This window comes from Bos grunniens, chromosome 6 (genome assembly GCF_055505025.1).
Source record: "Bos grunniens cultivar Pamir isolate PY7600 chromosome 6, Bosgru_T2T1.0, whole genome shotgun sequence".
NCBI classification, from domain to species: domain Eukaryota; kingdom Metazoa; phylum Chordata; class Mammalia; order Artiodactyla; family Bovidae; genus Bos; species Bos grunniens.
Genome location: NC_141170.1, coordinates 61534434 through 61548848, shown reverse-complemented (window position 1 = coordinate 61548848; position 14415 = coordinate 61534434). Strand labels below are relative to the sequence as shown.

Here is a 14415-nt window from a genome sequence, read left to right as displayed (position 1 = left end):
CGAACTTTCATCACTGTATCATTTTTTTTTCACTAAAGAGGAGCTGAATTTAGCAACTTTGAGGCAGATCATTGAGTAAGTGCTGGCTGTATCCAGCCCCATGCTAAGTTCCAGATGTTCAAGCTGGATTTAGAAAAGACAGAGGAACCAGAGATCAAATTGCCAACATCCATTGCATCATAGAAAAAAATAGAGAATTCCAGAAAAAACATCTACTTCTGCTTCATTGACTATGCTAAAGCCTTTGACTGTGTGGATCACAAAAAAACTGTGGACAATTCTTAAAGAGATGGAAATACCAGACCACCTTACCTGCCTCCTGAGAAACTTGTATGCAAGTCAAGAAGCAACAGTTAGAATCAGACATGGAACAATGGACTGGTTCCAAATTGGGAAAGGAGGCCATCAAGGCTGTATATTGTCACCCTGCTTATTTAACTTACATTCAGAGTACATCATGTGAATGCCGGACTGGATGAAGCACAAGCTGGAATCAAGACTGCTGGGAGAAACCTCATTAACCTCAAATATGAAGATGACACCACCCTATGGCAGAAAGTGAAGAGGAACTAAAGAGCCTCCTGATGAAAGTGAAAGAGGAGAGTGAAAAAACTGACTTAAAACTCAACATTCAAAAAACAAAGATCATGGCAACTGGTCCCATCACTCCATGGCAAATAGATGGTGAAACAATGGAAACAGTGAGAGACTTTACTTTCTTGGGCTCCAAAATCATTGCAGATGGTGATTGCAGCCATGAAATGACACTTGCTCCTTGGAAGAAAAGCTATGACAAACCTAGACAGCATATTAAAAAGCAGAGACATTACTTTGCCGACCAATGTGCACATAGTCAAAGCTATGGTTTTTCCAGTAGTCATGTATGGATGTGAGAGTTGGACCATAACGAAGGCTGAACACTGAAGAATTGATGCTTTTGAACTGTGGTGTTGGAGAAGACTGTTGAGAGTCCCTTGGACTGCAAGGAGATCAAACCAGTCAACCCTAAAGGAGGTCAGTCCTGAATATTCATTGGAAGGACTGATGCTGAAGCTGATGAGATGGTTGGATGGCATCACTGACTTGATGGACTTGAGTTTGAGCAAGCTCCAGGAGTTGGTGATAGGGAAGCCTGGTGTGCTGCAGGCTATTAGGTAGTGACTGAACTGAACTGAGGCAGTTCATTGAGTAAGTGCTGGTTGTATCCAGCCTCCTGCTAAGCCCATACATGCATGTTCAGTCGCTTCAATCGTGTCCGACTCTTTGCAACCCTATGGACTATAGCACACTATGCTCCTCTGTCTATGGGATCCTCCAGGCAAGAATACTGGAGTGGGTTGCCATTTCCTCCTCCAGGGGATTTTGCCAACCCAGGGATCGAACCCATGTCTCCTGTATTTCCTGCATTGCAGGAGGATTTTTTACCACTGAGCCTCCGGAGAAGGTCAGTGCTAAGAGCACTACCGGCCCAAGCTTGTGGAACCCTCATGGAAGTCCTAAAAAGACACATGTTATCTTCAGTCTATAGGCAGAAGATTGAGGTCTGCAAACCTTAAAGCCAGAAGTAAAGTCATCTGAATATCAAAGCCGTGCTCTTAAGGGAGCTACAGTCACAAGCCCTGTAGCAGATCAAGGAAAGATGGGGGAAGGGCAGTCATCCCAAGGCAGTGAAGTCGGGAGAGGGTTTTCACAAGCATTTCAGAGCAGAAGCTGCAAGGGCCAGGGCCCCCGACTGTGAATCCAGAGCAGCGTTGGGTGGTCTCAGCTGGAAGACTGGAGACCTGGGCTCCACTAGCCATGTGGCTCTGATACCCCTCATGGATCTACTTCTCTGTAAATAATTGCATTGCCTGTGGGGTTTTGTGGTTGTTGTTGCAAGTGATAGAAACTCTACACACACGAGGTAAGACCAGAGAGAAATGTTCTTGGAATGGTCATAAAACTCAGACGGGCAGCTGAGCCTTAGGGGCAGCTGCATCTGGGCCTTGAGAGAACCCAGAACTGCCTCTCTTCCCTCCGTATGTTCCCTTCCTTTCTTCAGACAGGCTTCCTCAGCATGTCAGGAAGCGTGGCCTCCACCAGCTTTAGCCTCCAGAGAAATGAACCACTTTCTTCAGCTCCAGTTGTTAAATATCCCAGGAAGAGACCCCACTGGGCCAGGTCACAGATGGTCATGCGCCCACCTCAGTCACATCCAGCTGTGGTCAGAGAGTGGGCCACCTGGCTGTGTTCTAAGAAGGAGGAGAAGTGTTCTCCAGGAACGGTGGCATCGTTCACAGACAGTAGAAGAGCTGGGCTGAAGGAGTTTCAGCTGCCCCTTACACACACTACCTCTTCATCTTCAGATCTTTTGATCTTTTTCTTTTAAATATTTATTTTATTTATTTTGGCTGTGCCAAGTCTTGGATACAGCATGTGGGTTGTTGTTGGTTTTTTTTTTTAGTTGCAAGATATGGGCTCTAGTTCCCTGACCAGGGATTGAACCCGGACCTCCTGCAGTGGACGCACAGAGTCCATACAGGACGACAAGGGAAGTCCCCTCAGATCTTTTTTTCTACTCCTGTGCTCTGCCTCCTCAAAATATGGACTGTCCTCTATTCAATGCCTCTTCCATGAGGGTTTTGAATTCTAACTGTGGTTCAGACTCAGAGCAAGAAATTTCCTAGCTCAGCGCCACACTTGGAGAAAATTCTGTGTGCTGAGACTCTTCCCAGGCCACCTTGACCAGCTGCGGTGGGACAGAAACACACAGACACTACCAAGCCTGGCTGTTGACAATGCAGCACTCACCATCAGAGTGAATGTGGAGATCATGGCAGGCCCCATGACTCTGCATGAATATTTCTAGTCCTTAAAAATCCTGTGAGACAGATCATTTTACAGATGAGGAAACTGCATCTCAGAGATAAGGCAATTGCCCAACACTATACCATCATGAGCATCAGAGCCAGGATTCAAACCCAGTAGCAAAGACCAAGCTACTTCTCTGAGACCACACTGCTTCTATTCTCACACCACTTCCAGGGCAGGATTCAGGAAACAGGGTTCCATTCAAAGTGGAACTCAATGATTTCTACCAGCATCCAAGGTCACATGCACAGGAAAGCAAGTTCCTAGGTAAGAAACTGCGGTTTCCTAGCAGAAAGACAATAGAGACCAGCTGGCAGGGTCAGAAAATGAGTTAAGAAAAATCCAAATTTTTACTCCCACAAAATAGGTAATAATAATCTTTCATCTTTTTAAGGTAGACTTTTGTTTATTTATTCAGTCAGCACATCATCATGAAATGCCTATATACTTTCTGAGCTCCAGGCCCTGACAGACAATGAGCCACCATCAACAAAGAGCAAAGCTGTGCCGCCTGCAGTTCTCGCGTTCGGCCGGCAGAGGGCGCGAATGCCAGCTCTGAGAGAGGCAGACGACAACCGTCGGGACAGCTGCTGAATCCGGTGGGCAGCGACACCAGCTGGGCGGTTACAGAATGCCGGGGACGGAGTCCCAGCTATCCCTTGGTGTTTGGATCTACCGTGAGAGACCTCCAGAGATCTGAGAACAGTCCTAAAGAATGGTCCTGGGAAGATGAGGAATGAAGGAAGGAAGCCCTGGACAGAAGCTGCCCCACAGACAAAAGGGTCAGAGGATTTAAGATCTGGCAAGGATCTGGCAAAATCCCATGGATGGAGGAGCCTGGTAGGCTACAGTCTATGGGGTCGCAAGGAGTTGGACACGAATGAGCGACTTCACTTCAAGGATCTTGGAAGCAAAACGGAGTCTCCTTTGACCACAGCCAAACCCTTTATTGGCGGAACCCCACTTCCAAAGCATCACCATCCTGCTGCCCTGGGTGGGAGGGGAGGAAGTGTTCCTCCATGTTTCCACTGTGTCAGATCAGGGTGGAGGAAGCCTCGATATCTGATTTTGAGGAAGAGGGGCAGAAGCATACAGGGCCATGGACCCTCAGTCTCCCTGGCACTTTCACCAGGACCTACCTGTGTCCAGAGAGAGCTGAATCCTAGGGAAGATCCTAGAGAGGATATCAGATTGTTGATTAAGAACAAAACCTGTAACCTCAAATGACTCCCCGGTAGGGGGAGTCCTAACATCTGCCCTCATGCATACATTCTAGGTTACCTGGTTTTCATGAGCTGAAAATGATTAGCATAAGCTGTTACTGATCATCTTGTTTTCAAGGAAAACACACACACACACATGAAAATTCATAATCAGAACCCAATGAGGCACCACAAAGAGTGAAGTTTACTGTACATAAATTTTAAGAAACTTAACCTGGATATGAAGGAAAGATGGAATGCAGATGATGACTAATGACTCTGTGTTAAAACTGAATCACATAACCATGTCCAAGGGGTGGGGAACGAAGGTGCTGACCTAAGTAATTTTGGCTAACGGGCTTCTGGCTGGATTTTCTAAGGCTCAAAACTAGAAGAATAGTACACGGCACTGTGCTCTCGTTGGAAATCTATTTCTTTAGGGGTCTATATTCAAACTACTTTATACATATGCTAGAGTTGATACGGAGATAAAAAGATCATAGATCATAAGAGCCAGGTTTCTTTATTGTTGGAGAAAAATTACCAAGGGGGAAAGGGGGAAGTTTAGAGGGAAGCCTGTGGAGCTGGACTGGGGTCAGAGGCAGCAGTTATTTTGTTCTAAAGATAGTTAGAGGGTTTCCTTGGTGGCTCAGTGCTAATGAATCCACCTGCCAATGCAGGAGACATGGGTTCTACCCTTGGTCAGGGAAGATCCCACATGCCTTTGAGCAACTAAGTCCGTGTGCCACAACTATTGAACCTGTGCTCCAGAGCCCGCTAACCGCAAGTGCTCAAGCCTGTGAGCCCTAGAGCCTGTGCTCTGCAACGAGAAGCCACCACAGTGAGAAGCCTGTGCACCATGACGAGAGAGCGGTCCCCATTTGCCACAACTAGAGAAAAACCCAAGCAGCAATGAAGGCCCAGCACAGTCAAAATAAATAAATAAATAAAATTAAAAAAAAAATAAAGATAGTTGCATAGGGACTTTCCTGGCAGTCCATTGTAAAAAGCACACATTTGATCCCTGATTGAAGAACTGAGATCCCACATGCCACATGGTCGGCCTAAAGAAAACATAAAAAGTTACATAAAGAGGTGTACATGTATAGGTTAGTAGTGTGTGTGTGTGTGTGTGTGTAAATGCATGCCTGGAAGCGGTAGCACCCCAGCATCAACGAGCACACCGAGTGCCCTGATCTCTACTTCTAAACACCATTCTCCAATAAAGGGAGCCAGAGCTCCTTGATTAGTGGTGGATTCCAAGGCTGAGGGAGCCAGAGCTCCTTGATTAGCGGTGGATTCCAAGGCTGAGATGAGGAAAGCACAAGATGAGATGATGAGCCTGGAGCATCTTATGGTTTCCAGAAAGGTAGAGAGGGCAAAAGGGATAAGTGAAGAAGAAATAAAGAGGAGCCATATCAAAAGGTCACAGCCACCGACCTGAAAGAGTCCCCTCCCACAGTAAAAACAGCTGCAGGCAAGACCCACCAACGGATGGTGTAGGGGGTTGAACTGTGTCCCCTAAAAAGAGAGGTTGAAGTTCTAACTCCAGGTTCCTGTGGAGATGATTGATCGTATTTGCAATCGGGGTCTTTGCAAATGTAATCAAAATGCAGTTATCCTAGATTACAAAGGGCCCTATATCCATATAATGATTGGTGTCCCCATGAGATGAGTGAACAGAGGCCCACGCACAGAGATGTCCATGTGAAGACAGGCAGGCACTGGAGCAAGGCAGCTACAGAGCAGGAAACACCAATGACTGCCAGGAAGCACCACGAGGCAAGACAGGGCGTGGGACAGTCAGGCTTTTGCTTCCTCAACTGTGAAGAATAAATTTTTGCTGTTTTAGGCCACCACCTTTGTTTTTTATAGGAGCCCTAATAAACTAAGACATGCAGGTCACGAAGCAACAGTTAGAACTGGACATGGAACAACAGTCTGGTTCCAAATAGGAAAAGGAGAACGTCAAGGCTGTATATTGTCACCCTGCTTATTTAACTTATATGCAGAATACATCATAAGAAAACACTGGGCTGGAAGAAGCACAAGCTGGAATCAAGATTGCCAGGAGAAATATCAATAACCTCAGATATGCAGATGACACCACCCTTATGGCAGAAAGTGAAGAGGAACTCAAAAGCCTCTTGATGAAAGTGAAAGAGGAGAGTGAAAAAGTTGGCTTAAAGCTCAACATTCAGAAAACGAAGATCATGGCATCTGGTGCCATCACTTCATGGGAAATAGATGGGGAAACAGTGGAAACAGTGTCAGACTTTATTTTTGGGGGCTCCAAAATCACTGCAGATGATAACTGCAGCCATGAAATTAAAAGACGCTTACTCCTTGGAAGAAAAGTTATGACTAACCTAGATACCATATTGAAAAGCAGAGACATTATTTTGCCAACAAAGGTCCGTCTAGTCAAGGCTATGGTTTTTCCTGTGGTCATGTATGGATGTGAAAGTTGGACTGTGAAGAAAGCTGAGCACAGAAGAATTGATGCTTTTGAACTGTGGTGTTAGAGAAGACTCTTGAGAGTCCCTTGGACTGCAAGGAGATCAGCCCTGGGATTTCTTTGGAAGGACTGATGCTAAAGCTGCAACTCCAGTACTTTGGCCACCTCATGTGAAGTGTTGACTCATTGGAAAAGACTCTGATGCTGGGAGGGGTTGGGGACAGGAGGAGAAGGGGATGACAGAGGATGAGATGGCTGGATGGCATCACCGACTCTCGATGGACTTGAGTTTGAGTGAACTTGGGAGTTGGTGATGGACAAGGAGGCCTGGTGTGCTGCGATTCATGGGGTCGCAAAGAGTCGGACATGACTGAGTGACTGAACTGAACTGAATTTCAAAGTGTGTGTGTGCGCGCAGCACAATCAGTTGAGTCTGACTATTTGAAACTCCATGGACTGTAGTTCACCAGAGTCTTCTGTCCATGGAATTTTTCAGGAAAGAATATTGGAGCAGATTGCCATTTCCTTCTCCAGGGGATCTTCCCGGTCCAGGGATCGAACCCACATCTCGTATCTCCTACACTGGCAGGCAGTTTCTTTACTCCTGTGCCACCTGGGAAGCCCCAATCTCAAAGTCTCTCCCCTCAAAAGCTTATTCATTACAAAGGGAAAACTAGTGATTTCATAGAAATGAAAGCTGGTGGCCACCACCTGGGCCAAATAGTGGAGGCTGACATCCCTAGTGATACATACCGACCTCACATTCTCCCCCAACAGCCCCCCAGTATGGAGCAAGAGGAAAGGCATCCTTTCTATAATGCAAACTCTCAGTCTAATCAGGAGAAACAGCTGGCACACTTAGGTTGAAGGGCATTCTATAAGATAACTGATGTGTACACACTAACATTGAAGATCCTAAAAAACTGAGGGACAATCACAGGTCAGAGGAGACTAAGGACGCCAATGGCTAAACGCAGTGGGCGATCTGGAACAGAACAGGATGTTAATGGGATAAGTGGTGAGACTGGAATGACGTTGTGACTTAATTCATAGTGTTATACTGATGTTAATTTCTTAGCTTTGATCATTGTTCAGTGGTTATGTAGATGATACCATAAGGGAAAATGGTGTGAAGAGTACACAAGGACTCTTTGTACTGCTTCTGCAATTGTTCCATACATCCAAAATTATCTCCAGACTTAAAATAATAATCAGGGGGTGATATCACTATGGGAAGAGGAAGAACCCAATGAGGAAAGTCAGCCAAGTGGTCACTTGACAATTTAGACATAAGAAAATGGTCACTGTGACATTAAGCTTGATAAATTATACCAACTACAATTGTACTTTTCAGTACCCAAGGCACCAACAATTGGATCATTCAAAAACAGCTCCCTGTATTTAACATTTTTATTTTTAACTCTTCTTTGGTAGTACAAAAGTTGTAGAAGTACAAACCAGACAGTTAAAAATACATTTAACACTCAAAATGGTGAAAAATTCCCTTTACAAATTTTTACATCAAGGTGGTAGCCAACTCATTTATCACGTCAGAAGTTAGTCCATCATTAGTGTTTTACACAGTACCTTTGTTGTGGCTCCCCAAGCCTTCTAAAGAAGGAGGAAAACACAAAAGGCCTGTAAACATCAGTTGTACTGGAGACACTTAAGGGTTCTTATTAGATAATATAAACCAGTAAAAAGCACGTATGTTGAAAATATTGAATGCTGAACTCTTGGCATATTTGGAAGCCAGTCAGACAGCAACTGCTCAAGTATTAGAAAATATTTAAAACATATGGACTCTTGGTATAAATACAATTTTAAATATTTTGAGTATTTTCTTGTCTGTTGTATTGCTATTTTAAAAAAGTGCTCTGACCTGAATAAAATTAAAAAATAATTAAAGCTGAAGAATATCTTACACTTTATCCCTCATCATTTTGAGGGCATGATATTTTTAAAACAAAAAATGATTCCTTTTTATAAAACTACTGGTCTAGACTGCATATACATTATTTATACTAATGCACACCCCCCCCCCCAAATTCTTATATTGCCACTTTTTGGAGCACAGTGAAATTTATTTCCATATTGCCTTCTCCTGGTTCACTGTGTATACGCGTGCACACGTACACCTTTTAATTAGTTGTCAGCAAAAATTCACATGAAATTGAACATACCATTCACTTAAAAGGTTAGAAATTTTTAGTCTGGTGCCAGAAAAAGAATGGAATGAGTATATTTACAGTAAATACTTTAAAGTACATTTTCATAAGAATTATCTTTTGAGATAAATGAGAACTGTGTTTTCTTTTTGCAATAAAGGAAGTGCCCCAAGGCACCACAGCAATACTGACACAGAGGCAGGTCTTGGAGAAGTCCCTGCACTGGACTCCTTTCCTCTTGGCCCAGACCTACCATAAATATACCACTTCCTTCACCTCTGGGTTCTTTCAGGTGTTCTATAAACTGCACAGCTTTTTTTTTAAAAAGTGGGGTACTCCAGGCCCACAGGAGGAAGTAACCTTCAAGAATCCTTTAAAAACAGGCACTAGTTACAAGATGGAGAACAGGAAGAACACCAAGGAAGACATACCAGAGGAAGGTGCGGGCCCATCTTACATCAGAAGTGGAGATTGTTTTGTCTTGGTCTTGGGTTATCAAAACAAGGCTTTTTTATAGTGACTTTAAACCATTTTCCCCCTTATCCAATGGCTAAATAAGATTTGCTTCGCTTGAGTTTAAAAAAAAAAAACTCAGTATTTTATGAGTGACCTAGGAGTGGCATGCTGGCAGCAGGTCAGTGCTGATTTCTGGTCTCCGAATCCAAAGTCTAGCATCTGGTTCCCTCCAACTCCATAATCTCCTGGGGGGGATCAAGTATCCAGGGCTAGACTATCTTCAAGGAGCCTTCACCAGCAAAGATGCATCTTTTATTTTCTATTACAGTTAAACTGTAAGAGGATCATCTTACAACCAGTAACAAAATGAGATCCAAGGGTTGGGGGAACAGAAGCACAGGTACACAGACATGTGTACACACACACACACGCATACACACACACACTGAGCATTAGCTCAGACCGTACACAAATAGTTCCACTGTACATAGTGACCGTCCTGGAGAAACTGCAGTGTGTACACCAAGGCCACGGATGGGGAATTGGGAGGGATAGTGGTTGGGAAGATTAAAAAAATGAGCTCTTTTCCTCCTTGGATAAGGAATAAAATTTCTCACCAGACATTTTTTAAACCAAAATTTGTTTCAAAGCAAACTGAATTCTGTATCCAGCATAGCATCAGTATTCCCTTTTGGCTTTCATCCACTTGCCTGTAGACTCTACCATAGAAACTGTATAAAAGATAAAAAATAATTCCCTAGGCAACTTCACATGTTTTAAGTTCTTAGTCTTTTAGAACTCTTCACATATAGTCATACCTGCAAGAGAAAACAAAAAGGTAAAGCATTATAAAAGGCAAGCATCATATCCCATATTAATCTGCCTGAATATTGAAGAACATGGGGGAATTGCAATCTTCCATCCTCACCTCGTCCCACCCCATCCCACTCCGTCCTATTGCATTCCTTCCCTCATTACAGGTTCTTCTAGAATTCGGTCTAGGGAAATTTAAGTACCACAATTTCCAAAGGATCTCTTTATTTTACAAACCAAGAAAGAACAGAACTTGAGAACCACCGTGGTCTGAGGGCTTCGGTCTGTTGGACACAAGGTTCTGGGGTAACTGGTGGGTGTCCTCCCTGGAGAGCCTGTATTACTTATTCCAGGAACCTGTGCTTTAACTTTTCATTTCCATTCTGTGAGTAACAAGCTACAGGGTGAGCATGGTCATCACGAGTATCCTCACGTGTGTCAGGCACAGTGTCTTTCCCAAGCCCCCCGAAACTGACTTCACTCCACATCTCCACTGAGCCCCCGGGGCAGCCTGACCGGGACTTTGCTGGGCGAGTAAGAACATGGTGACAAAATGCTCGGTCCTAGGTCTTCCTTCTCCTTCAGAAAGCTATATACAATATTTTTAGGTTCTTCCAACAACTGGCCCACGTCAGTGTCTATGTTTAAATTACAAATGACGCCCCTTGTAAACCTGAAAAATAATTTTCTACTTTTTTTCTCAAAGGGTGTTTGTTTGGTTGGTTTACAGTGGTCTCACCTAAGTGACAGTTATGTACCCTTTTACTTTCCCATCTTGAAGATCCAGGATACACAGGCATCCTAAAATTCTATGTACGCCTGTGTATACTGAAACACACACACCACGCAGGCCAACCTACATCGGATTAAGGAACAAAACATTCTCTTGTCTCTCCAGATCGTGTTTGCCTAAAAATGCTAAACAGAAATAGAGATGAAACCAACTTACAGAAATAGGAAGGAACAGAGAAGAGTCAATAGTATGTCTTTATTAAGTATTGCTTTTTTTTGTATTTATTTTTGTTGTTGTTATACTTATTTCATAATTCATCCTTCAGGATATGTAGTCCAACACTGTCCACATTATCCTTTTCTGTCATTGTGTCATTTATAATATTCAGTGTGTGTGTGTGTGTGTGTGAAAGACAGAGAGATTTCCCATCTAAATGGGTTGGGAAAAGGAACCATATCCCTTTAACTGAAAAGGAAATAAAACATTGTTCTCTAAAACAGCATGAACCAAGTTCTTAATTATAAACGAGTAAGTAATTCCCCGCACTGCATTGTTACAACCTAGCACAAGTGAGCTATGGATTTGTGCCATAAGACTGAACAAAGTCAACTCCAGGAATACTGTCATTTAAGAGTTGATTAATAATTATATGGAAGATATTAGCAAGGAAAAAAAGTAGAAAAGCCAGAGGTGCAAAAATAGAAAAATTGTCCTAAAAGAAGAAAAAGTAAACAAAGAAGAGAGAATTTTCTCAGGAAAACTTCAAACTAGGCCATTAACTAGAAAACAGGTACTCAACTATTTTTATGTCTCCTCTTTTTATCAGCTGCTCCCTCAGCCCTGGACTTTCTTGCATCACAGAAGCAAGAAGGTCAAAAGCAAGGGATGTCAGGCTTAGAATGAAATGTTTCATCAAAGTAAGCATTTTCATCATTCCAACTTAGTAGAACTTCCCATTTAAAGTTCTTTGCACAGGTTTGACTAACTTTAAGGAGAGAGCATGTAAGACCAAGGCTGGCTAAAAAGGAAGAGTCTGGGGCCACTGGCCTGTCTGCAAATCCAGACCCCTGTGACTAGCTGCTGAACCTTGGCCTCTTTGCAGCATCCCTCATAGAGCTGTTGGGGGTTTTACATAAGAGGATATATGTACAATGCTTAACACAAGGCCAAGCAGTCAGTAGCCTCCTAAAAGTTAGCTACCATGACCATCACCAGCATCCCATCACGGTGGCTCTCTTCCACAATAGTCTTCTGCGGCTGATTAAAACTGCCCTGCACACAATGTCTTTGAAAGAGGATGTGAAAGTACAAACTGCTGCTTAAAGTCTTGATTCCTAATACCAGAAACAAGGCAGAAAAAAGGAAAGTTAACCTTTTCAGGGGCTACTGAACACTACCCAGCACTGATTACAGTTCTGGGCTCTCCCTCTTCACAAAGACACACTTAACAAAAGGGAAAACCTGACCAGCATGGCAGCTATCAATTCCCAGGTAAATACCTGTCTTATCTGAGCAATAATCCAGAGGAAAGAAAACACCAGGTTCTGAACAACTTTTAAATTTCCAACTGCAGCCTTATTTCTGGTACTGTGTCATGGTGCATTTGACGTTGTTAAATTCCTTCTCATTTCATTCTACAGCTGTGAATACAACTGTATTTATAAACAAACATATATTTTAAAATAATATTTCTCTACTACAGTGCATTAATGTTAAAAAGTGCCTTCTCTATGGGCACACAGCGGTGTGAATGCCAGGGATGGGCTGGCATGAGTGCTAAGGAAGGCCAGAAGCAGGGACCACAGGGGGAAAACCACTCCATCCACCGGTTATTCTCAGGTCCACCACTATGGGACCCTACACAGTTAATAAGACTGACCTATCTTTTTTGGGGAGTAAGATGGGGGATATTTGGAGATGATTGTCTTACACAAGTGATTACTCAAGCTGGGAGAAATGAAACAAAATTTCCATATACTGAAAAGACAATTCAGAAGTCCCAAGTGTGACCATTTCCATCATAGAACAAGACTGATGGAGAGAAATTAAGAACGTTCAGTTCAGTTGTTCAGTTGTGTCCGACTCTTTGCGACCCCATGAATCACAGCACGCCAGGCCTCCCTGTCCATCACCAACTCCCAAGTTCACTCAGACTCACGTCCAGCGAGTCAGTGATGCCATCCAACCATCTCATCCTCTGTCGTCCCCTTCTCCTCCTGCCCCCAATCCCTCCCAGCATCAGTCTTTTCCAATGAGTTAACTCTTCGCATGAGGTAGCCAAAGTACTGGAGTTTCAGCTTTAGCATCATTCCTTCCAAAGAAATCCCAGGGCTGATCTCCTTCAGAATGGACTGGCTGGATCTCCTTGCAGTCCAAGGGACTCTCAAGAGTCTTCTCCAACACCACAGTTTAAAAGCATCAATTCTTCGGTGCTCAGCCTTCTTCACAGTCCAACTCTCACATCCATACATGACCACAAGAAAAACCATAGCCTCGACTAGACGGACCTTTGTTGGCAAAGTAATGTCTCTGCTTTTGAATATGCTATCTAGGTTGGTCATAACTTTCCTTCCAAGGAGTAAGTGTCTTTTAATTTCATGGCTGCAGTCAACATCTGCAGTGACTTTGGAGCCCCCCAAAATAAAGTCTGACACTGTTTCCACTGTTTCCCCATCTATTTCCCTTGAAGTGATGGGACCGGATGCCATGATCTTCGTTTTCTGAATGTTGAGCTTTAAGCCAACTTTTTCACTCTCCTCTTTCACTTTCATCAAGAGGCTTTTTAGTTCCTCTTCACTTTCTGCCATAAGGGTGGTGTAATCTGCATATCTGAGGTTATTGATATTTCTCCCGGCAATCTTGATTCCAGCTTGTGCTTCTTCCAGTCCAGCGTTTCTCATGATGTACTCTGCATAGAAGTTAAATAAGCAGGGTGACAATATACAGCCTTGACGTACTCCTTTTCCTATTTGGAACCAGTCTGTTGTATCTAGAAAAAAGTGTCATCTTTTTCTGTAAAGTTTACTGCTTTCTACACAATTCTAATAATAAAAACGATCATTCCATTATTAAGGTTCCACACAAGCCACAGTAGAGCTTTGAATAGAACACATATGTGCCTTCCTAAAAGGGATTCTCCAGAAAAAAGGATCTGACCCCTTTAATAATGAGAACCATGTTTTAAGAAATTAGAGGCCTAAAAACATTCACCAACAGTGAACACTGAGACCTCCAAGGACGGGGGATTAAGGAAGGAGCACTGTCTGACTACTACCAACAGTGGCTGACATGTACACAGTGCTATGTACCAGGCACTGCCGTGCTAAACACTCCAGATTCAGTAACTCAGTCTTTCCAGTGACTCCATGAGTCAAGGCCAACTCTCATTTTTCATAAGTGGACACTGAGGCTAGCAGGTTCAATAGCTCCCCCAAGGCCACACAATTAATAATAGGAAAGCAGTGGTTCCAGCCCAGGAGGTCACACCTGGAAGCCCCATAGTCACTGCCACAGCAATCACACGGAGACACTCATGGCACCGTGGGGTCTTTCGAAGCCTGCCCTTGTCTGCTCTTTCCTGAACAACACCAATGGGGAAGCTGTCCACTCCCTGTAGCTTTGAATTTTCTCACATTAGATGTGGATACTATGGAGAAGTCTGAGGGTTAATCTGAGTTATAGCTTCACAGAACTTTTTTAAGACTTTTTGATGTGGCCCATTTTGAAAGTCTTTAT

At 43.5% G+C, this 14415-nt stretch overlaps 1 protein-coding gene across 8 annotated transcripts in view; it reads right to left on the bottom strand.

Moving 5' to 3' along the window:
* The window catches only part of RELL1 (RELT like 1), a 95940-nt gene that overhangs the window by 8554 nt on the left and 72971 nt on the right, over window positions 1-14415 (bottom strand). For 4 of the 8 annotated variants that reach the window (XR_015165495.1, XM_086406175.1, XM_086406179.1 and 1 more), the window contains one exon: window positions 7907-9952. The exons of 2 other annotated variants lie outside the window; for them this stretch is intronic. The gene's annotated coding sequence lies outside the window, so the exon portion shown is untranslated. Of the gene's footprint in view, window positions 1-7906; window positions 9953-10915; window positions 13589-14415 lie in introns of those variants that run through there. 2 more of the 8 variants (XM_086406177.1, XM_086406180.1) reach the window with 1 other exon arrangement.